Source organism: Oryctolagus cuniculus, chromosome 3 (assembly GCF_051225735.1).
Source record: "Oryctolagus cuniculus isolate XC-2025 breed Fujian yellow rabbit chromosome 3, ASM5122573v1, whole genome shotgun sequence".
NCBI classification, from domain to species: domain Eukaryota; kingdom Metazoa; phylum Chordata; class Mammalia; order Lagomorpha; family Leporidae; genus Oryctolagus; species Oryctolagus cuniculus.
In genome coordinates this window covers 88,273,509-88,299,303 of record NC_142869.1, presented here as the reverse complement: position 1 = coordinate 88,299,303, position 25,795 = coordinate 88,273,509, and the positions used below count along the sequence as shown (strand labels likewise).

Here is a 25,795-nt window from a genome sequence, read left to right as displayed (position 1 = left end):
ACTAATTGAATTGTGGTCTACACACATTAGAGTGAATATATCATAAATATACAGCTCAATAGGTTCTCAAAAGCTGAAGACATTTGTACAATTAAAGCTCAAATTAAGGAAAAAAGACACACACACACACACACACACACACACACACAACCAAATGACAGCCCCTAGTTAGTGCATACCTCCCAAAGTTGCCAGCATCCTAACTTGTAGTACCATGGATTAATTGGAGTATGTACAAGTTTGTTATGTATTATAACAAATTTATATAATGTCATAGAAACTTATAGTAATACTCTTTTTAAGTCTAAAGTTTTTTCCCAACACTGTTTTGAAGTTTGTCTTTACCGTTAAGAGAAATTTGTAGTTGATTTATTCTCTTTTGTGTAGTATTTCATTTGAGGAATTTTTCATAATTAATTTATTCTGATGAATATCTGAGTAGTTTCTGCTCGGAGCTGTTGTAAATAGGCCAGATACAAACATTTTAGTGGATGTCTCATGAAAACATATACATATATTTCTGTTGGGTGATGTGGACTTGCTGGGCCATAGTTTATATATATTTTCTTAATTTTAGTGGAAGATGCCAAATAAGCCATGTTTGAGAGTTTGAATTATTCTGTATCCTTGTCAACTCTTTTATTTACCATTGCTATAATTTTGCCATTATAGAACCTGTGTTCTGGTGTTATTTTGGGTTTTAACTTTCACGTCTCCGTTGACTGATGAAGCTGAACAACCTTTATATGTTTATTGAATATTTGTATATATTCTTTCTTAAAATTATCTATTCAAGATTTTGTGCATTTTTTTGTTTGCCCATTATTTTTTAAACAGATTTTAGTTCTTTCTGTAATTTGATATGGGCCCTGTGTTGAACATGCGAGGAATGGATGTCTTCTCCCATGCTCTGAACTGTCTCTTTGTTCGTAGCAAGTAAGTAATTTTAACATGGTTCATTTAAAATCTGTTACGGTTGGTACTTTTGATAACCTATTTAAGAATCTTTGTCTACTTTAAAACTGGAAAAATATTCCTGGTTTTTTACTAAATGTTTTGTTGCTTTCACCTTTCACATTTGAATTTGAAAGGTATATGGAATTGAAATTGGAGTGTGTGAGTGTGGGGAGGCATGAAGACACTTCCATTCTCCCCATATGGAAATTCACTATACCAGAACCATTTCTTAGAGTGGCCATCTTTTCCAGAATGCAATGCAATGAATAGATTTTAATAGGACATTTTTAGAGAAATTTTCAAAAATGTTTTAAGGCCCAAGCAAATGTCTTTCTTCATTGATACTAAAACTTTTCTTTAACTTGCCATGAATTTTAGATTGCAGTGAAAACTCTTTGCTATCAATATATCTTAACATATCAGGACAAGGGATGTAAGAGCATTGTTGTAAAAGCAATTATCTTGTAGAAACAAATTTTCTAAAACACAGGCAGTCTAGACCCTTATCCTATTCTTCAAACCAATTAATGAGATACCCCTCCACTCCTCCTTTGGCTTTCTAGCTCACAAAATAGCTTTTTCCTGTATATGAAACAGAAAAAAAATAATTTGTAAGTATCAATATTAGGCTCTCAGGAAAATAAATATCATGATACCTGTTTTCCCCACAGAGAAAAAGACTTGTTTTTTCAGTATTCCTACCCTAAATTTTTCTTTATTATTCCAGTCTTTTACAAAAATGGCCCCTTTAGGTTTTAAGGAATCTTGAGAAAAAAATGGAGTTGGGGCTTTAGACTACAAACTATTTCAAACACCTCTCTTTAGTAAAAGAGTGCATCTTTTTAATTAAACAAATATTTTGTGAAAAATAAAGATATTTTAAAGGTAAATGAATTCTGTTTTGCCTGAATGAATTATATTCAGATAAATATTGACACAGTTATATTCCAAACACTGAAAATTGTTACTTTCACATACATGTATATTTATAAATGTATATACATACAGTCTTATATAAGCACATAAAAGACCCTTTTATTCCAGGAGTGTGTAATCAAACCATATTTATTAATATATTTTCAAAATTACTACACATTAATATTATTTTCTAAGTATTTATATGTCCTCATAATCTGTTTTACTGTCTTAAAGCCTATGCTCCTAAAGAAACTTAACTTTAAAATAGCCCCCTTTACCCATTTACCATCACATAACATATGTTATAAATGATTTTTGAAAAAGATTTATTTATTTCAAAGGCAGAATTCATAAGGGGAAGGGAGAAATCAATCTTCCATCTGCCGCTTAACTCCCAAAATGGCCGCAGTGGCTGGGACTGGGCCAGGAACTTCATCTGGGTCTCCTATGTGGGTGGCAGGGGCCCACGTTCTTGGGCCATTTTCCACTGCTTTCCCAGGTGCATTAATAGGGAGCTGCATCAGAAATGGAGCAGCTGGCACTTGAACGAATATCCATATGGGATGCTGGTGTCACAGGTGGCGCCTTAACCTGCTATGCCACAATGCTGGCCCCTTTGAGTGATTTTTGACGTTGATGTTTAAGGTTAGGTCTGTAACTAATCAAAAAACATGGTTGCATTTGTAGCAGATTGTTATGTTTTAATTTTATCCCAGGGAAAGTATCATTTGCAGAACCAATTTTAACCTAAGTCTCTTCCAGTATATAGCCTAAAATTTAAATTCATAAATTGTAACATGAACACTGAGATGACACATTTGGCACAGAGCCATTGTAATCCTAGCCTGGAACAGTTGATATTAGACTGTGGGGAAGTCAAGTTACCCAGAGTGTAAGATGTATCACTTGTTCAGTCACACTCCTGTGTCATGTTGAAAATTCACAAAGGGAAAATGAAGTGTGTTAGGAAGACTTGAGTGGCAGCAACCTTGACTGTAGACGTGTAAAATGTAGAAATAAAGAGCTGAGTATTCTGAAGACATAAAGCCCATAGCTTTATCTGTTTAATCCTAGGAAGAAGACACAAAATGAGAACAAAACTTGATTTTATCTCAGAAGGTAAGAAACATTTCACTTTTACAACCTTAGAAGCCTAAAAACTGTAGGTCAGAAGAGCAGTACGAATGCTGCATGGCAAAGGTTAGTTAGTGTTACTTTATGGAATTAATCTCACGGATGATAAGATTGATCAGGTGTGTAAAATATATTGACATCACTCCTGGGACTGTTAGCAGTCTCCTTCGATTTAGAAAGCAGCAAACAGGGGACCATAAAAAAGACATAAAACTACTAGCACTTATATAGTATAGTTTTCATTGCAAAATGACAAATTAGGCTAGTCAAATTCTAGTCAACCCCAAGTAACCACAATAACCTTACAGAGATTGCAGTGCCTCCAAGGCAGATTGGTTTGTTTTGTTGGGGAGACGGGTAGTTGGGGAGGGCAGGAGATCTGTAGCTTTCCTGGAGGTTTTAGCTCCTAGCAGGGAAGAATCTAAAATTGCTGTATTAAGAGATGGATTTTTTTGAACCTTTGTACCACTCTCTCCAATCTAGGACTTAAGATCTATCCTGGGCAGTTTGGGACCCTAGAGTTACTGGAAGATCTAACTAGGATCTGAAAGGGACTTTTTCTAGGAGTATTCTGGCTTACAAGTAAAAAGAAACATGGAATATTCCTCTAACATGGTATCCCAAGTTTTCATTTGCTGAAATAGATGTCTAGCTTTGATAGCTCTTACATGTAATCAAGATGGTTATTAAACCTATTGTCAGGCCATGAATACAAGTGAGGCCAATCAGATTGAGAAAGCCATATGTTTCTTCAAGAAATATTTTGAGGAAAGAATATGCTGTTCTGATTGTAATGATATTTTGAATCTTAAAATTTTTGATTCACAAAATAATCACATTTTTAAAGTGATGTGTGAAATATAAAAGATGGCTATGATTTGAGAGAAGGAGTAGAATGATATGAACAGTTACATTTTTATTCTTACTATCTTACTAGGATTTTAGGTAATTCATTAACTTGAATATGGTAAATAGAAACCTACTTCTGCCTTTGTGATTTTAACTAGCTGGAGAAGGCATCCAATCTAGAGCATTCAAGAAAAACTCCCATGAGTTTTAGTTTAGTACAGACATTGAAATTTCATTTTTCTATTTTTCTTCTCCTCAGGGAAGCAGAGTGTCATGGTTACAAGAAACACAACTCGGGACATAAAATGCACCATTTATGTGAATCCCAAGGGTCTTCTGCCAAGTAAGCAATCTTTCAAACTCTCAAGTCTTGTGTAAATTACTTCTGTATAGAGCGATTTCTAGAATAGCCAACTTGAACAAATGCTTTCTAGCAACACAAAAATCCATCTGACAAAAGACAGTGATGTGAGAGAGAAGCCACATCATCTTGTTTCCAGCCCTTTTTTGGAGAACTGAGGGAACACTTAATGGCAATTTCACCTGGAAGCTTAATTTTAACTGAGGAACTCCAGGATGTCACACAGTAGGTAAGAAAACCAAGACAGCCAAGTATTAGAAGTTTTTCTAGAAAGATCCACACCAATGGGCAATTAATAAGGCATGATTGAGAGGAAACAGATGAGAACATAATGTTAAAAAAGGAAATATAGAGAAATAGGAATGAAAAGGGAGGAAACTCATTTAGCTCGTTTTTATAAGGGAAACAAAAATGGAATTAGAACCTTTTAGTAAAAATACTTTCAAAACTAAATCCATTTTCTAGACTTCCTATGACAATTAATTAAAAAGAAACAAATATTGGCATAAAATTTACTGTTAATAATAGGCTTCGGGGCCAGCACTGTGGTGTAGCGGGTGAAGCCACCACTTGCAGTGCCAGCATCCCATATGGGCACTGGTTCAGGTCCTGGATGCTCTTCTTCTGGCCCAGCTCCCTGTTAATGTGCCTGGGATAACAGCAGAAGATGGCTGAAGTCCTTGGGCCCCTGCACCTACCTGGGAGGTAGAAGAAGCTCCTGGTTCCTGGCTTCGGATTGGCCCATCTCTACTGTTGCAGCAGATAGAAGACATCTGTCTGTCTGTCTCTCTCTGCCTCTGCCTCTGCCTCTCTGTAACTCTGCCTTTCAAATAAATAAATAGATAAATCTTTAAAAAAATGCTAGGCTTCACATTAAATTGTCCATGGTAGCAGTGATAGCAGTGGAGGCAGAAGGACATATTCCAGGCATCATTGTTGAGGTACATTCTTAGTTGCCTATAAAGGAATTAGTTTAGCCATCTTTTTGTCCTGAATAATTAGTTGTTGATGTTCATCTGTAAAATTCCTATTCATCCCTTAAAGCCTAATTCTGAGTCATACCTGCTATCTTGCCTCACTGTTCTAAACTAGCTCCTTCCCACTTAAAGATCCCTCTATTACAATGTGCCTCCTCTATTACAATAGTGCCTCCTCTATTACAACGTTCAGTATATTGTATTATATGTAATTGTTTGTAGCTCTCTGTATTCTACACACCTAGTGTCATGTAATATTTGGGTCTTGTTTCTCCCACAGTATTAGCCAATATGGAGACTTTGGGTTCCTCCATAAGTGGATTTTGGATGACTGAATATACTGCAAAAGGACTTTTGCTCTACTGGCACCTACCTTGGTTTTACAATAATTCTCTTCATGACCCAGAGTCATTTGTTTAGTCAATGAACATCAGTTAAGTACCTAGAATTCTCAGGCACACAGCTGCTTCTATTATGTTTGTCATTAGTATCTTTCACTTTTTCTCACCCCTTCCGTTTGTCTTTTTCTCTACCATGTCTTTTTTTTATTGGCACTATGAGGGTGCTAATTTTAATTTGTCTTCATATTTCTCTACCCATTTTTAGAAAGCAAGTATTTTATTTAAAAAAAAAAAACTTCTTTATTTGAAAGGCAAAGTTACAGAGAGAGAGGGAGAGACAGAGGTAGAGAGACATCTTCTATCTCCCGGTTCACTCCTCATATGGCCCACAACAGCTTGGGCAGGACCAGTTCAAAGCTAGGAGTTTGGAACTCCATCAAGGTCTCCCACGTGGGTGACAAGTTCTTGAGCCATCTTCCACTGCTTTCCCAGGCACCTCATTAAGGAGTTGGATCAAAAGTGGAGCATCTGGAACTCAAAATGGTGCTCCTATGGGATGCCAGTGTTGCAGGTGACAGCTAAACCTGCTGCGCAACACCAGTCCCAGCTAACAAATAATTTCAAAAGGAAAGAAAAAGCTACCTAATCTTTCTTTTCAAAAATTGATTTTGTTATCTAAAATTTCCTTTCTGTTATCTTCTGTGTGTTGATATACATGCATGGTTGCCTATTTTGTCCTGTCATATTCATAAAGACTAAATCTGTTATAGTTACTGGGTATTCTTTTGGTAAGAGTTAAGGTTGATCTATAAGGAAAAAATAGTTGCTATTAATTCCTATGTGAATTAATTCATTCAACAAAGATTTATTGATGCTGTAATATTCTGAGGAGACTCTAAGCATGCAAAAGATCTGGAGTTTTGACTTCAGATAGCATTTTGGTTTCCTGACCCTCTCTTTCTTTGCCATAATGGCAAATTCAATAATTTGAATTACATTTATTTATTTTTCTCATTGAAGTTGAATATATACAAATGATCAAGGTCCTTTGGGATTCACACATCTCTTCACAGGTGAAAAATACTTAGAATTTGTAGTTGCCAAAACTGACTTCTGGTAAGAATTTTGTGTATTCTTTTCAGCTATTACTGGTAAGAAAACAGGGATCCAAGAGCCTGTGAGGAGAGAGAACTACACTTTACATAGCTTTTGTTATCTAGTTGGTGGGAACTTCTGTAGTATCTGGGAAAGTGCCCAAACTTTCTTGGATATTTACCAGAATATTTTGTGATTTTATTTCCTTTTTAGTATCCTTACCATGAAATGTAGAATAACCCTTTGTAAATGTTAGTCAAGATAATATTTGTGATTACTAAACCATTAATTGCATTGAATTTTCACTTGACTTGAAAATGTGCTACATTGATGACCATCTCAGGAGTAAGCAGAGTTGTCTTTTTATTTCTAAGGGGACTTTTTCCCCCGTTATTATATATGCTATGGAGTTCTAAATCATTCAAATACATGAACCAAGGGCTTAAAAGTCAAGTCCTATTGGAATTGATTATAACTTAGTAATGAGTAAAAGACTGGTTATATAGCAACTCAGTGACTTCAGATAGTAAAAATAGAGTTTTTGGCCAAATAAATTTATTTCTTTGTTTTAAAAAGTAAAATCCTGTTAAAGGTTTTAAAAATTTTTAATAAATGACAAAATCAACCAACTGAACAAAGACTGCCTTAAAAACACAAAGTGGGCACTGATTTATATATAAGCAAACTGCAGTCGAGGACCCTACAAAGTTTTGATCACAAAATTCAAAGAAGTTTGTGACTGAAAATGAAATATAAGTATTTCAATCTAATTAAGTAATGTGGCTCAGGCTGAAGTTACACACAGAGAGAAGGAGAGGCAGAGAGACAGAGAGGTCTTCCATCTGCTGGTGCACTCCCCAGATGGCTGCAATGGACAAAGTTGTGCCAATCTGAAGCCAGGAGCCAGGAGCTTCTTCCAGATCTCCCTAGTGGGTGAAAGGGCCCAAGGACTTGGGCTATCTTCTACTGCTTTTCCAGGCCATAGCAGAGAACTGCATTGGAAGTGGAGGAGCCGGGACTCGAACCGGTGCCCATGTGGAATGCCAGCACTGCAGGCAGTGGCTTTACCTGCCACGCCACAGCACCAATCCCTGTTCCTTCTTTCTATTGTCACAGAATCATTTCCTTTCTCAAAAATGTTCATTTTCCTGTTACTTTTTTTTTTTTTTTTTTTTGGCAGAGTGGACAGTGAGAGACAGAGAGAAAGGTCTTCCTTTTCCATTGGTTTATCCCCCAGTGGCTGCTGCGGCCAGCACACCGCGCTGATCCGAAGCTAGGAGCCAGGTGCTTCTCTTGGTCTCCCATGCGGGTGCAGGGCCTAAGGACCTGGACCATCCTCCACTGCACTCCTGGGCCACAGCAGAGAGCTGGACAGAAAGAGGAGCAACTGGGACAGAATCTGGCACCCCGACCGGGACTAGAATCCTGTGTGCCGGCGCCGCAGGTGGAGGATTAGCCTAGTGAGCCGTGGCGCCGGCCTCCTGTTACTTTTGTTTGGATTCTTTGCCAAGGGCTTCCAGTCTGAATACATGTTACTTGTCATCCTTTTCAGTGGTCTCTACATGGTGAAGTTGGGTTTGGGGAGGTTGGGTAGGGGAGACTGTGACAGGGCAGTGAGGAAGAAACTAGAGGGTTCATATCCTTTATTCTTCACTCTAAAATTTCCTAGGAAAATTATCCAATGACATAACATCCAGTGCTCTGTACCAAACCTTGACACTAAAATGTACCATAAAATATGATCACTGGATTTGATAAGGTACTGAACTAATTCTTTTTGTGCAGTAAAAGCTTTCTAAAGAGTTGGTGACCTTTCCATTCCTTTAAAATCTTGTATGGGGGAGAATGTTCCAGAAGTCAGTGGAAACGGAAACTTCATGAAAAGGGCTTATTTTTTTAAGTCAGGAACTTGACACAAAGTAATCCAGCTAATTTTGACAACATGCTTCATAGACTGTCTATATTTGGTAATTATCCATTAATAATAGGCAATTTACATTAGTGAGGTAACTCATATTGACTATAGCTCCGTTTCTTTGCTAATTCTCTGGAAAAATAAATAAGTGTGGAAAAATATGAAAACATTTTCCTTGGCTATTGATATATTTCAATTTTCTCTTATACACAGTTGCTGGTATCAATTCCTATCATAATTTCCATTACAGTTCAAAATTTTTGCCCTAGCACTCTACTAAAATTATCCTACAGAAGGCTATCAAAGGCCAAAAGTACCCATGAAAGTTTAATTTTGGACTAAAAATTCTAGAGCTTACTATAGCATTTACTTATTCCACATATGATAGTATTTTCTCTGATGATCATACCTTTATTTTGCGAACATTTTCCTCTACTTGTCTTTAACACTTATCTGTCCCGAATTTCTTGCTACCTCTGTTTTCTAAGCTCTCTTTCTCTTAAATGATCTCTTTCATATGCCTTTAATAATCATATTATACAGAAATATTTCAATTAACCTTAAGTTCTTGTTGCTGTTATCTTTTCTAATAAATCCAATTACTCCCTTTTTATAAATAAGTTTAATACCTTTCTTTTCCTGCCAGCTCTTATCTTTCTTCTAAACTGCTGACCTATTATTTCCTCTGGGATGTATCAACTCTGTACTGTAGGTAAAAATATTTCCTCAAAACTTTCTATCTTTTCCCTCATCTGTCTTGTTTCTGATTTTCTAAGTATACATTATAATTACAATTTCTTTTAATCTGGAGCAATAAGAAATCCTTCTTTATTAATTTTTCTAATTGTTCCTGCCCTTATCCAACCAAGAACATACATTTTTCTCAAACATGTAAGGATTTCAGATTTATAGCACTCAGGAGTACTTGGAAAATAACAGCAGTGACTAAAAAATTCAAGAGGCAAACAAAAATCAAGGTCTTTGGGGCAGGCATTTGGCCTGGTGTTTAAGTCCTACCAGGTGTATAGGAGTGCCTGGATTTGATACCCATCTCTGGCTCCCAATTCAAGCTTCCTGCTGAAGCAGATTCTGGTAGGCAGTGATGATAGCTCAAGGTCTTGGATTTCTTCCACCCAACTGGATTGGCAAAATGAATGCAGGAGCTGGGAATATCATCTGGTCTCCCATTTGGGTGGCAGAAATCCTCATACTTGGGCTGTCTTCTACTGCTTTCCCAAGCAGTAAGCTGGGTGGGAAGTTGAATAGTAGAGACTTGAACTGGCACTGTGATACCAGATGTGGGCGTCCCAGTTGGCTGCTTAATCTGCTGTATCACAATGTCTTCCCTTAAAATCAAGCACTATTTTAATAATAATAAATGTATGTAAGTGATGTCATCTATTAAAAGAAAAAGGCTGATTATATAATAAAGCAAACCCAATGATATATCATAAAAAAGATTAATCAAAAATAAAAATATTCCAAAATGAAAAATATGCCTTAAAATCTGATGGCCTTAATATATATTCCCTATTTTTAAAAAATAAATTTAAAAACTCAAAATAAGAATGGATATAAATTTTCCTACAGTGATTTTATTTAAAGGCAGATCAGACACTAGAATCATTCTCAATATAGTCAGCAATGAAAAATGAGCCTAATGTTGCCAGGACATTTTAATCTTATTCTAATTGTACAGATGAATAAAAATAAAATATTTTTTTCAAATAATATAGTTGATAAATCTAATAATTTGTCAATTTAAAATAAGGCAGCTTAACACAGTGATTGCTTAAAAATTTAATGAATTAAAGAAATTAATATATTAATACATAACATTAAAAATAGGCTTAACATATTCAGACAAGTGAGCATATAAAATGGAAGGAGAAAAATATTTATTTACACTAACAGTTAAAAAAAAAAAAAAACCCTTAGAGTTCTAGTTACCCATTGCCCATAATGAAGCACTCCAAACTTGATGGTCTAAAACAACACATTTGTTATTATCTTTTGTGATTCTATCTAGGCTGAGCTAAGTGGTTCCTGTTGGAGATTTCTCACAGAGGTGAGATCAGTTGTGTGCTGGGCTATCATTCAAGATGACTTACTCATGTGGCTTGCAATGGAAAGGGAGGTTGGAACCTCTATGAGTCATTGTTCCCATTTCTTTTTGTCTCTCTGATAAACTGTTGCATAAAACATTTTCTTATTTCATGCTATCATTAAAAACTTCTCAAATATACATGCAATTGGATTTTTTTCAACATATAATTGTACCTTATTTGCACCTAAATTAGTCAACAAAATAATTCATTTTTCATTTTGGAAATATTTAAATACCTAAATTAGGACTTTATTGTAAGTGTCAGAAAATCCAACTGAAGTGGACATAAGCTAAAATGTAGTATATCGTTCATAAAACTCATTTTATAGATACAGTGCCAGTGTGAGACCACATCCAGTCACTGTTCTTTGTTCAGCTCCTAGCAAGGTACTATTTTGCATGTATTTTTTTGTTATGAGATCCTAATTGCTCAATTCTCAATTTCATATTACCAATAGGGAGTTTCCTTTCCATCTTTCTTGAATGGGATTTATTAGAAAGATTTAAATCTTGGTGGCATGCAACATCAATGGTTGTAGCTTAGATGAAAAATGAACTTTTTATCTCAGTGTCTTGGGTGAGACAGTTGGATACTGCCTTTGGGGGACTTGAGAAAGCAGTTGCTGAAATCATTTTCTGTGTTGTGATTCAGATGAGGACCCCCAGTTGAAAAAGGCTGAAGGAGTTCTAAAAAATCTAGGTCTAACTCTCAATAGTTCAGATGATGTCAAGTCATCATCCCTATTTCAATCACATTGCCAGAAGGATGAAATATACAGGTTGGCTAGGTCTAACTCATAAATGCATATAAAAGCCAGGTAAAGAATCTAACCTAGCAATTGCATACAGATTGGAAGTAGAGGGATACAGGTACTAGAAAAGAAATTCAGGGCATTGTTAATTACAGATGGGAAAGGGATGTTTGTGGCTACAGAGAACAATCAATGTTACTATACCATATTTAGGAATACATATTTTCTTGAATATACTTATCAAGTAAGCTTTTTTATTCTGTCAACTTACCGCACAGTATTGGTTAGAAATTTGGTTTTAAATCAATAACTATTTAAAGTGCTTTGAATATTGATGAATTTCTTCTATGACTTGATATTACACATTCTTGTAACAGAGTTTATATTACTATAAATATAACATCAAAATATTGTCTTTAGTGATCTGAGACTAACATAATGAACATAAAGTATACAAAGTAAATTATAATAAGAAAGAAATTATGAATGATGCCAATGCTTTTAATGTATAAGGAACACATTTTTTTTCCTTGAGACGAGCGAAGAATGGCATTTATTCTCCTTGACAATTTCAATCTTTTTCTTTTTTACTTTTTTTTAACACTCCTGCATATTTCCTTTCATTTTGTGTCAGATGCAATTTCTCAAGCTGAACTGTGGTAAACTCTATTCATTTCCACATTGTCACTTCTGTTCAGAATTGTTATAAATGAAATGAAAGAGTACTGTACAATAGGACTCCACATGTACTGAAGTGCCATAAAATGACTTAAAAATACAGAAACAAATGTTACATGTACTTAAGACTTATGTGACTTTTTTCTACTTTTATTTAATAAAGATAAATTTCCAAAGTACAACTTTTGAATTATAGTGGATTTTTCCCCATAACCTTCCCTCCCACCTGCAACCATCCCATCTTCCACTCTCTTTCCCATCCCATTCTTCATCATGATTCATTTTCAATTATCTTTATATACAGAAGATCAACTTAGCATTTACTTAGTAAAGATTTCAACAGACTGCACCCACAAAGACACACAAAATATAGAGTACTGTTTGAGTAGTAGTTTTACTGTTAATTCACATAGTACAACACATTAAGGACAGAGATCCTACATGGGGAGCAGGTGCACAGTGACACCCGTTGATTTAACAATTGACACTCTTATTGATGTTGTCAGTAATCACCCGAGGCTCTTGTCAGGAGCTGCCAAGGCTATGGAAGCCTCTTGAGTTCACCAACTCCGATCTTATTTAGACAAGGCCATAGTCAAAGTGGAAGTTCTCTCCTCCCTTCAGAGAAAGATACCTCCTTCTTTGATGGACCGTTCTTTCCACTGGGATCTCACTCACAGATATCTTTCATTTAGGTCATTTTTTATTTTTGCCACAGTGTCTTGGCATTCCATCCCTGTGAAACTCTCATGGGCTTTTTAGCCAGATATGAATGCCTTAAGGACTGATTCTGAGGCCAGAGTGCTGTTTAGGGCATTTGCCATTCTATGAGTCTGCTATGTATCCTGCTTCCCATGCAGGGTCATTCTCTCCTTTTTAATTCTATCAATTACTATTTGAAGACACCTGTCTTATTTATGCAATTCCTTTGACACTTAATCCTATCTTTTTGATCAATCATGAACTTAAACCGATCACTTTAACAAGTTAGATGGCATTTGTACATTCCACCTTGATGGGATTGAATTGGAATCCCCTGGTATGTTTCTAACTCTACCATTAGGGGTAAGTCCGATTGAGCATGTGCCAAACTCTACATCTCTTCCCTCTCTTTTTCCCACTCTTATACTTAACAGGGATAACTTTTCAGTTAAATTAAAACACCTAAAATAATTGTGTGTTAATTAAAGAGTTAAATCAATGGTATTAAGTAGAACAAAAAAATACTAAAAGGGGTAAAATAGTAAGTTGTTCCTCAACAGTCAGGACAAGGACTGATCAAGTCATTGTTTCTCATAGTGTCCATTTCACTTCAACAGGTTTCCTTTTTGGTGCTCGGTTAGTTGTCACCGATCAGGGAGAACATATGATATTTGTCCCTTTGGGACTGGCTTATTTCACTTGCATGATGTTTTCCAGATTCCTCCATCTTGTTGCAAATGACTGGTTTTACTGCTGTATAGTATTCTATAGAGTACATATCCCATAATTTCTTCATCCAGTCTTCTGTTGATGGACATTTGGGTTGATTCCAGGTCTTAGCTATTGTGAATTGAGCTGCAATAAACATTGAGGTGCAGACAGCTCTTTTATTTGCCAATTTAATTTCCTTTGGGTAAATTCCAAGGAGTGGGATGGCTGGGTTGTATGGGAGGGCTATATTCATGTTTCTGAGCAATCTCCAAACTGACTCTATGTGACTTTTTAATCACATGGGCATATACAAGTTGTTCTTTATGTCTTTACATCTTTTCAAAAAAATTCCATTATAGGACAGAATGTAAATTGGAAGACAATATATACCAAATAATCTTACATATGTGGCTAAGGTAGACAGTTAGAATATTTCATTATTCCTATGCAGTCAAATGGGATTTATATATTTGAATCACTTGATTCATTCAACCATGTGTAATAGGCCAATTAAAATGCTTAAATTGCCAAATTCTCAAAAGAGCTAATATTTATTCTGAATGCAGATCCTGATCCTGATCTATTAAACTTCATAAATAAAACAAAAATAGGGAATGGCAAAGAGCAAACTATTGGGATTTCAAGATCAGCAAAACTGAATTAATTATATTTCTGGCTTAGCAAACAGAATAGTGGATATAAGCAGTTCACAGGGTCATGTTTTATGTTTTTCAGACTAAGATATATTTTATTGCTTTAACAAATACCTATTCATCTATGATATATTAACTATACTTAGGCACAAAAGTTATAGTGAGCAAGTTTTCCAAGCTCCTGATTTTGTGGTTTTTGGGAGATACAGAAAACAAAGCAAATAACCTAACCATAGTTGTTAGTTGAAATGGGCAATGGAGAAAAACAAAGGAGGAAAGAAGAGTTTACATGGTGGTTGGCTGGGTAGTAATTTTATATTGAAGGTCCAATGATACCCTGTTGAGAAGACAACATTTGAGAAAGACATGAAGATGAGGGGATCACCCATGCGGACCAATGGGGCAAGAAGTTTTAAGAAAGGGGGAACAGCAAGGACAATATTCTCAAGAAAAGTGTGTAAAAGGAATAAGCAGGTCAACCTTTGTGAAAGTCATGCAGTGAGCAAGGGAGGAGAATCAGGAGATGAATTAAAGTGCTAATGGGCAGCTAGAATACACAGAGCATTGGAGATCATAGTAATGATTAATTCTCTCTAGAGAAGGAAGCATTGGGAAGTTTCCATCATAGGAGTGACATGATCTGATTATGTTTTAATAATAGATTACTCTGGCTTTCATGTGGACAAAGGCTTCAAGGGCACTAGTAGAGAAACAGAAAGGCATAGAGGAAGCCATAGGGTCATAAAGATCAACAGTTCTCCTGGCTTTGCAATACATTGGGGGTAGAAATGGCAGTGACTTGAAGGAGGGTGGTGACAGGGAAACAAAGAAAAGGAAAAGCACTCCATGGTTTCTTGACCTGAGACAATGAAGGATGGGAGCTGCCACTAATTTAAACTCAAAAGACTATTGAGAAGTAATTTGGGATGAGGAGACTCAGAGGTCTTCAGTTAGACATGATACATTTGAAATGCCTATTTTTATATATAATCTTGAGAAAGAAATTGAATATATATGCCTGAAAAGTATAGGGAGATCAAGGCTACAGATCTAAATACTGGCATCACTAGCTGATTGTTTACTTCTCAAAGTTTTAAAAATTAGTTATGTATTTGAGAGGTAAATGTATACATGCACACACACATGAGAGAGAGAGAGAGAGAGAGAGAGAGAGAGAGAGAGAGAGAGCACTCTCATCTACTGGTTCACTCCTGCAAATTCCAGTCAAGGCTAAGGTTGACACTGGGAGCAGGGAACATAATTCAGATCTCCTACCTTGTAGACAGGGACCCAGTTACTTGAGTTATCAGTGCTGCCCTTCAGAGTCTGTATTAGAGAGAAGCTAGAATCAGGAGCCTGAGGTAGGAGCTGAGCTGAAGCATTGTGATATGTTATGCAGGCATCCTAATCACCAGACTAAGCACTTGCTTCTCAGATTTATTTTAAAGTCAAGAAAATGGATAATATCAGCAAGGGAATGACTACAAATAAAGATAAACATAGGTCAAGAACAACTCTGGGCCACTTCAGTGTTTCATCAGGTACATAAAATATAAAACCAGCAAAGGAAAAGAAGAATGAGAGACCCAGGGGAAAATGACCAGGAGAGGGCTGGCATTGTGGCATAGTGGATTAAGCTTACTGCCTATGATGCCAGCATCCCAGATGCCACATTCCCTTAAGAGTGCTGGTTCACAACCTGGTTGTGCCACTTCTAATCCAGCTCCCTGCTAATGTGCCTGGGAAAAGCAGAGGAAGATAGCCCAGGTGTTTGGGCCCCTGTCATCCATGTAGGAGACCAGATGACATTCCTGGCTTTGGCTTTGGCCTGGCTCAGCACTGGTCATTGCAGCCATTGGGGAGTAAACCAACAGACAGAAGATTCATATTCATTCTCTCTCTCTCTCTCTCTCTCTCCCCCTTTCAAATAAATAAATTACTTTTTTTTTTTTAAAGAGAGAGTATAGAGTCCTGGAAAATAAGTGAAAAAAAATCTTTTGGAGAACAATAAATGATTACCTTTATCAGATATGGCTGAAATACCATGCTGTGATTGATTTTGACACATTTACCACTTTGAATATAATGAACATACTGATCCTCTGTTAGAAGAATATTAACTTTGAAATGCTTGCTTTTGTGGTTGGGCTAAATTTGAAATTACGATCTGGTTTCCTTTATGATTAATGGGAATATAATTTATGAGATGGATTTTGGGTACTGTTTTCTTTTGAATATAAAACCAAAGAAACAGACCCTAAAAGGCACACAATGTCTAATTGTGAACTACAGTCTATAATCAAGAAATTTATGCATGAGTTCAAGCGCTGGTGACTAAAGACAGACATGTACTCAACATAACTTCATAGCAATATTATGGGGCTAATGTTTCTTGGGCAGCTTTAATGATAGGATACATTGGTTATTCATCTAAGAATAAATTTTCCCACTTACTCCACATACTTACAAGAACATGTGGCTATTTACAATAAAGGCTGCATTTTCAAGCTATGCTTTCTGTCATTTGTTACCACTAAATTCTGGCCAATGGAACATAGGAAGTACTCTGTGCATCTTCTGGGAAATAGCTTCTGTGGAGGAAGAAACTTTTTTTTCCCTTCCAAACACAGTGAATGGAGCAGAAAAAAAACAATTGGGACTATCCTGTAGTCTGGGGAATAGGAGCTATTGATGACAAAGACAAGAAGAAAAGAGGTGGAACCCTGAGGCATCTCTGAATCGGGCCTGCCTTACTTAGACATCCTATACCAGGACTAATTCTTACTCCAATTTATCCATTCTGAAATTGATATCCACGTGTTGTAGTACATTCGTCTCTATCGCTTTTGTTTTATCCCATTTCTTGCTGTTGAATCAGAATACCTGAGATGGCACAATTATAAGGAAACAGCTTGCCAGTTCTAGAGACTTGGAAGCCCAAGAGCATGGCACTGGCATCTGGCTAGAGCCTATGCTGCCTCATCTTATGGTAGGGAAGTGGAAAGATAAAGAGGTACACAGAAGAGACACAGCCTGGAGGGCAGCATGCTGTATAACAACTCATTCTGTGGGAACAAGCCCACTGCTGTGATAGTCACATTCATTTATTCATGAAGACGCCACTCTACCGATGCAGTTAGGTCTTATTAGGTCCACTTTCTAACACTGTTTGGTTGAGGATTACATTTCCAACACATGAACTTTTGGAAGATATTTCCAAGTATAGCAATATGCTTAGAAAATAGACAGTGATTTGATTCAATGGCCCTATTCTTTTCATGTGCACATACATGGGATCATAATATTATTTACAGACTAATAATCTTTAAGCTTTCATTTTTGCTCTTTGCTGGTAATAGCTACTATAGGCTTTGCTGTGAAAAAAATCCCCAACTATTCCTATTGGCAAAGAGAATACTATGTCCTTTCTTATGCTTTATTGAAGTTTTATATCACATGTTTTCCTTTAAATTATTTAAATATTTTAAAGACAAAATCTGGAGGTGAGATTACATTTGATAAGCTAGAAACAGTATATCCCCATGGAGAAGAAAGAGCCTCAGGCTTAGATATCAAGAAAGATGCCATGTGGTTTAAAGAAGGTTTCAACTTCTAGGCCCTTATTTAAAACTCTGGATGTAAGAAAATACAAAGGAAATCCTTAATTCTTCTGTGTTTGCATTGTCATCTCTAGTTCCGTTAGAATTTCCTCTTCCCCACAAGTAACTTTTCTGTTTGTGCTCAATATTTTATTTCACTGGTAAGCTGTGTTGTCATTGCCATCGAGTGAGTTATTTACAATGCAAACATGGTCAGAGTCTGGATATTATTAACTAGGGAAAGCATTTAGACAAGTTGTAGCATTTCCAAAGATCCTCCCTTTCCTTCTGCCATGGTCTTCTTTCCTGCCAAGTTGTTTTCTGACTGCTTCTTAGGCCATCGTCCTCTTCCCATAGGCCTTTGGTTGATATAAAGTGTCATAAATGCTCCAGCCCATACCCTAGCCGGTTTGTTTGAAAGAGACATGGATATAATCTGAAAACTCATAGAAAGTAAATGATGTGGTCATCATAGGCACTTTTATGTAAGAATTGCTGTTACTAATCTCTATCCTCTTCCACCTTTCACCCTGCCCCTCACCTCTGCCCATATCTAGATGTGGATTTCAGGGAAAATTGCAAGACGATTTCACTACAACTAATAATTTGGTCTCATCTCTGTTATTTGGCTTTTGACCAATTTATTATTTTAAGTTTCAGCTGAAACAAAACTTACCTTCTGAGCAAGATGCCTATTTAAACTGCTCCAGACAAATCTGCTGGAGAATATTGCTCATGCTTATTAGTTGGGTTCCATTAAAGTGCTATATATTAAAGCGCTATGTTAATTAAGCTGAATATTTTAAACTGTGTGTGGTTCCTTCAGTTATGTAACCTGATGATCTAGTCATTGCATATGTTATTGGTAACTTTCTATGAATTATTGTAATCTCGAAGCATATACATGAGTTAAGTATGATGTTAGTATATTAAGAAAAATCTAAGAAATAGTTCTACTCACACAAATGTATGTGAGACCCTCTGCTAGTTACTAAGGCTGTAAGAATCACACAAACCTTACTTTCCTGAAGCTCATAGACTAGTAATTACAGACATCTTATTCAATTACTTGTTTTATGAGTGAGGAGTATAAAGCCCCAGAAAGTTAAATGACTTTCTTAAGATCATTCAGTTAGAATCCAAGCCAGGACAGAAGGCATGTCTCTTGATTGACTGACTGTCTCATGTGATTTCTACTTCTACAACACTCAGACTTCTCTTGTCCAGACTTCTTGGCAGCATTAAAGCACAGGAAAAGAAAAATCTATGTGCTCAGGCTATTATCTTCCCTTCTTGAAATTCCGAATAACTTTTTGGCAGCCTTCTATTCTGCTAAGTCTAAATCTCATTCTTTCTGCTATCAGGTAGCAAGTAATAGATAGACGCTTTACACAGAGCTGGTAATCACTTCTTGATTGACTCCTGACCAAAATTAAACTCTCTCTTGCAAAGCAAGCTCATCGGCTTTAGGGACAGAGGCTTTTCAATTATCAAGACCATCATACCTGCTTCTAAAATTGCCCTGTTTTCTCTGTTATTACGAACTGCTTCAGCATACTGAAGTGAACTATTATCATTCCAAAAAAACCCACTTTTTTAGCTTCTTAAATCTATGGATGTTCTTTGAGAGATCATGGCATTTTGATGAACAATTTTTAGTGGATTTTTCCCCCCTTTTTTAGTCCAAATTTAAACAGTCTAAAATCAATTCCTCTGGAGCCACTTGTCATTTCTTGTCTTCATTTTAGCAGTGTGAATGAACTCATGTCAGACTTTTACCCAGAGGTTAAAAAAAAATGAGTTATCAGTTCTTGGCCTTGCTTCTACTGCTATATAAAATCAAACTGGCTTACTTCCAAATATTTAAACAAAACTCTCTCCAAGAAAGTTTTGTCAGAGTTTTTAAGATAAGGTAAGTAAATGCCACTGCTATGCTGAAGAATTTAGGAAATGTCTTAATTAAACCACTTAGAAAGGAGCAGCTCAGAAAACATGAGGCCAAATTTGCCTTTTATACTGAGATATTATGTAGTGTCTTTAAATGGCATGGCCATCATCAGTTTCACTGGTGAGGGTCTGTGGGATACTATGAAGATCCTTGTGATCAGAACAACAGCAAGGAGGAGATGAGAATGTTAGGCTCCACTCCAGGTGATGGAAGGGTCCCCATATTTTACTCTTTTATCCATCTGTAGGGGGTAATGATATTGAATGAGTTTTGTGTAAGAACAGTGAACACCAATTAGAGCTAAACTGGGACAGGGTTACACAAATACATCATCATCATCAACAACAACTCCACACACACACACACACACACACACACACACATCTCTTCATGCTATGGAAGCCTTGGAGGTTTCCTGAAGAGGTTGTTTCCATAGGCTATTTCTGACCACTAGAAAAACAGACTTTAAAAGATCTCTGTATATCTGCCAATAAACCCTAATCTATGATGATATTTTATAGACCAAGGCAATATGACCTTGAACTCTCAAGCCAAGCCATTTTCCCTGAATGAGTTTCTGATTTTGGAATGTGGATTAGGAACCTACAAAGTGGTGTGATAAGCCACATGGCAAGCACTCAGGTTTGCCTCTGCCTGCTTCCACACTCTGCACCTTACTCTTCTCCTGAAATTTTGTTCTTCAGAAGACTGAGCTCGGTGTCAGTTCCCTACAAATTCTGTACCACGTCTGTTCCCATGCTGTATGCCATTATCTTGATGTTCTCTATTTCTCCTTCTCTCTCTTCATCAGACTAAATACTATGCATGCTTCAGAGCTCATTATATACCAGGGTACCTGGAAAAATTTGTGGAGAATGGGGTTACAAGGTAAATTTATTTTGATAAAAAAATTGAAACCTATACATACAGAGACAGTGAAATGGACTGTGTTTACTCTTATTTGCTACACATGTTGCCAGGGAAAATCCATGTTCAATGAATTATTCTGTGGTTTAAGGCAATATTAAGAAAGACACAGAGCCCAAGTAGAAAATATCCAGTCAAGGGACCAGCGCTGTGACTCAGCAGGTTAGAGCCCTGAAGCGCCGGCATCCCATATGGGCCCTGGTTCTAGTCCCTGCTGCTCCGCTTCCGATCTTACTCTCTGCTATGGCCTAGGAAAGCAGTGGGCCCCTGCACCCACATGGGAGACCTGGAGGAAGCTCCTGGCTCCTGGCTTTGGATCGGCACAGCTCTGGCTGTTGTGGCCATCTGGGAGTGAACCAGCAGATGGAAGACCTCTCCCTATGTCTCTACCTCTCTCTGTAACTCTGTATTTCATATAAATAAAATAAATCTTTTTTAAAAAAGAAAATTTCCAGTTAAGAATCTTACCTATTCATTATGCTCAGCACCAACAAAAGAAGACTAACAAAATTACTATTGAAATAGTATATATATACATATATAAATAGTATATAAATATAATTGAAAAATATATGACAATTTTATCTGAATTTTAAAAATATAATTCTTATATAAAGAACCAAAATTGAAGATAGAGACTATGCTGTATGTAGGTGTTTACTTGAAATAGGAATGTTTATTTTTTTAATAAAACAAACTCAGTTAATGAGGTATTTTTAGTAGGAAGAGGTAATGGTGTTTGTCCCACCCACCCTTAGGAGGTCTTCCAGTGAAAGACTGTCATGGACACTTAGCAGGAAGAATAATAACTTAATGTCATTATTTAATTTTCAAAGGGACACCCGGATCTTTTCACTTTTATCATGTATGAACTCTTGTTTAAATTTAAGCTGCTGGATCCTGCTGTAGAGCAAATGGCCAGATGTAATTCAGCTGAAGGCTGTGAAGGGAGTACCACGCGTACTTAGCTGGATTCCCTAAAGCTTGCTCTTGTTTGTGTCCGACATATATGTAACTTTCCTCTTTCCAAGAGTTCTCCTTCAGAGTCCCACCACCACCTTTCTTTCTGTTCTTGAAGTAGCGAAGCCGGGCACTGGGAGGATCAAGGGCTTTTCTGGACAGGCGGCAGAGACTTTAATCTGCAGTGTTTACTGCAGAGGTGGCAGAGTGGCGGACTCAGCCCTGCAGATGGCTTCCCGTGGTGACCACTTGCCGCAGAGGAGGTACAGGGATTAACAGAAGATGCATCACATTTTAAATATCCTCTAACAAGCGGTTTTGAGCATGTGCTGTTCTGTAGCATATTTAAGGGTGTTTCATTTCTCTGAGGACTTAATAGAGTCATGAGGACAGGCATTACAGTTTTGAAGCCCCGCAGCCTGTCTCTCCTGTAACTCACCTGTGGTGGCAGAATGTGTTGAGAAGGAAGAAAGGTGGTAGGCTAATTTCAAAACAGAAGATTAAAAGGGAAATATTTTGCTGATTTTCTTTTCAGAACATATTCACCCAGTCATGTCTGGCCCACCAGCTAATAAAATTCTACAATAGTTTTATGAGTATCGGTTTTATGAGTATTGCTCACATAAACTGTGTTTTGCCATAGCAGCAGCCTTTGCCTGATAAGATTGAAGGGTTTAAGAATTGACAACTTTGTCAACAATTCATTATACATATATGAACGAGATATAGTGGCAGCAAAAATTTGGAACTTTTTTTTTTTACTTCCAATCTTGTATTTTGAAATACAATTTCCTAAGTCAAATTCTACCTTTTTTTTTCTGACCAAGGATGCTTTGCGTCTAAGTATGTTAAACTCGAATTAGTTCATATTAACTTCTGACAATACCTGACTATAGCTATCTGTTTTAATTATTTGAAAGAATCATGACACCCCACTTGCTCCCCTGCTCCCTCGATGCATTTTTTCCATCTCTGTTTCAAGGTTACGTTCAAGGTGCATTTGTTCTGTTAGACCTTGTCATCTATTCACAGCTCTTCTCATTCAATAAATGTCTCCTTCTGTCCCTAAACCCTTTCCTCATAAAGATAACCCTGTGTTTCTCATTTAAACAAGCCTGCCAATTTTAAATAAGAAAATTAAACTGCTCTGCCAATTAGAGAATGGTCTAGAGAATTCACTTGTCAAAGTAAGTTATTTCCTTCAATAAAGATGCAAGTATTATCTCAAGAAGGAAACCTTATTTACCCTCTAATGCGATTGTTTTAACTCTTCTGCCTTTCTGATTCATGCAGCCCTAAGGCAAACACCTATAATAGTTGGAATAAATGAATAAGTAGATCCAAACTCAATGGGAGTTTCATACCAATATAATGTGTATGTATAAATTTGAGCCTTTAGGTATAACCCAAGTCATGACTTAGCATACTTAAGTCCTGAGCTGAAAAACTGTAGTAAAAGTAACTTGGTGGTCTTCTAATTATCATTATTTGTGCATTTCCTAGCGAGAAGCAGACAAAGCTGAAACTCAGCCCAGCATCTAGTTACCAAGCTCTGCCTCTGTCCTTAGGAAGCAGCCTCCCCCCAAACCCCGCCCCCCACACTCCTGTCTTTTTAAAGAACTCTATGTCCCCTAAGCATCATGCTTACAGACTGATTTTTTGGAGAGTCTGTTAAGTGGGGAAGAGTGGACACTTCTGATAAACAATCCAGAGGATGCAGCTATCTAATGGCTTGAAAGGCAGTATATCAGTGGATGACACTTGAATTGAAACAGTGATATCAAAGGGATTTTGTTATTTTAATCTTTATAGAAAGGTGTATGGGGACTAGATGGTAGATTATTACATGGGTGTTGCTTAATTCTATTTTCATTGAAAATCCTCCCCATGCTCCTAAATGTGTATATATTAAATATATGAAATTTGGAGCAAATTTTGAAAAATTGTGAATTTGATAAATTTAATTAAGTTCTCTTTGACTATTGAGGAAAAAAAAAGAAATTTTCCCAGGTTTTGAAAATATGGAGGCTACATAATTTCTGGGAAAGAAAGAATGGTTAGATTCACTCTTCAGAAGACTGAAAGAATTTGAGCAAGATTTAAGTGTAAATGAGATCAGATGGAGAGGTCTACTAGCCAGCTAGTAATGAGCTCATGTAAGAGAAATACTCACCTGGGAAAGCAATGACAGCGACCCGCTGCCCAAGCCTCACCATCACCATTCTGGTGTGGTAGACCGCCAGGCAAATTGGAGGTGCCAGTTAGAGAAGTAAAGTTACGCTCCACCTTCATCCTGCTGCACAGTTTTACCTGCTGCACCTCAGGCTTTACTTTTTTAATTTATTTTCATTTTGCTTGAAAGGCAGAGAGACAGAGACTTCTAAAGCTGCTCTGTTAGAGCCTAGAGGTTGGACCAACTGTCTGCTTTGCAGAATGTTTCTGACTGCTAGTAGTGGCATGGAGGTCTTAGAATGTGCTCGTATTCCATCATTCATAGAGAAGATATGGCAGTAGTTATCACCAAAGTTGGTGGATAAAGAAATATGATTTTATAATATTGTATAAAGTTAGCACCACAGTAAGTAGAACTGAAGCAAGAGAGAAGACGATCCAAAGTATAATAAGTATACATATAGACACAGAAAATAAAACAAAAACTTCACAAAAACGTTAGTATTTGAAAATGGGGTATATAGATATATTTATTAAACAGGTTGGTTAAAAATCTAAAACTCAACAATAAACCATAAAATATGTAGCTAAAATAATTCAGTCACAGAAAAAGTTAAAAAAATAAAGTGAAAACAAAGACATACTAAGAAAGCATCAACAGTAAGTAATATAAATTATATATTAATATTGGAGAATATTGATGGAAAATCATTTCAATGTAATGAAGAGAGAAGGAACTTTTAAAAGCATCAAAGTCCACATAGAAAGTGAGGAATTTTTTGAACCAAGAAGAATATTATTAAAATGAAGGTGAAACTGTAGGAAATATGGCCAAATAGAAACCCTGGGAACACACAAATCTCTTTAGGAATGTAGTTATGATAAAGGTCACATTTCAAGTCTGCAGAAAAAGAATTATTTGACTTAAGTTACCTGGGGACAACTGACTAACCATTTGAGAAGATAAAGTTAACAACTTCTAATGTGTCAAATTAAATCTAAAGGGCATGAAACTTCAAATGTAAAAATATAAAGTGCTGGATGAATAGTTGAGTGTTTGGGTTCTGAAGGACTAGCAAGTATTATCACAAAGAATTAGATTACTAGAGTAACACATCTAATACAAGGCACACAGGGATTTGAATCTAGGCATATTAGCTTGGGCCAATGCTTTTAAAATATGCTATGGATAGAATAGAGACAAGGATACCATACACCATCCAGGGTGTAGCGGGGAATAGGTTTTAATAGTAGCCTGAAAAATGGGCTTTAAAAGAAAACCCTGAAGGATTTGATTACTGAAAATCATAATTCTTCCTGTGTGAAAAAAATGCAACCATAGCAAAGAAGATATCAATAAATATTCCTAGTATGTAACATGAAAATTGTTGATATTTTTAGTATATAAGAGGTCTTGCTACAATAGAAAAATAAAAAAAAAATAAAAAACACAAAAATATAACATGGATAATAATTTTGAGAGTCACAGAATTAAGTGTCATTCAATCAGTAAACATAATATTTTGGGACTCTATTAATTTCATCAGAAGACTATGGAAACAATATGGTATAATATTTTTGCATTTTTTCATAGCGCATAAGGTGCTTCAAATAGATGATGGTAACATGGAATTAACAGATATGTTTATTGTGGTACAAACATTTTGGTTCCATGTATAATTTTTTTAAATAGGCATTTTCCATGAAATTTTTCGAGACCATTCATCTATATGATTTTCGATTTTTTGCACTAAAACTTTGTATTTTAATTTTCTATAGACTTTTAAATGTACCGACATGCACATATATGGCTAGAAAAATCCATGCATAATTGTAACATCACTGCTTTTCATTTTCTGGACAATTATCTTTGCTTGTAGGGTCTTTTGCAATACTGAATGAACATGATGGTTAGTGGGAATATTCCAAGAGTGAGAAGTGAGAGAAAAGCGGCTGACATTCTGATGTAGCAAGTAAAGCTGCTACCTGCAACACAGGCATCCTATATAGGTGCTGGTTCAAGTCCTGGTTGCTCCACC

General features: G+C 36.4%; 1 long non-coding RNA gene across 3 annotated transcripts in view; it reads left to right on the top strand.

The window, feature by feature from the left end:
• The window catches only part of LOC103348759 (uncharacterized), a 152,006-nt gene that overhangs the window by 65,065 nt on the left and 61,146 nt on the right, over positions 1 to 25,795 (top strand). For 2 of the 3 annotated variants that reach the window (XR_016231549.1, XR_016231546.1), the window contains 3 exons: positions 838 to 936; positions 2,950 to 2,994; positions 4,118 to 4,201. This is a non-coding gene — a long non-coding RNA (uncharacterized LOC103348759). Of the gene's footprint in view, positions 1 to 837; positions 937 to 2,949; positions 2,995 to 4,117; positions 4,202 to 7,812; positions 8,696 to 25,795 lie in introns of those variants that run through there. The other variant, XR_016231547.1, reaches the window with a different exon arrangement.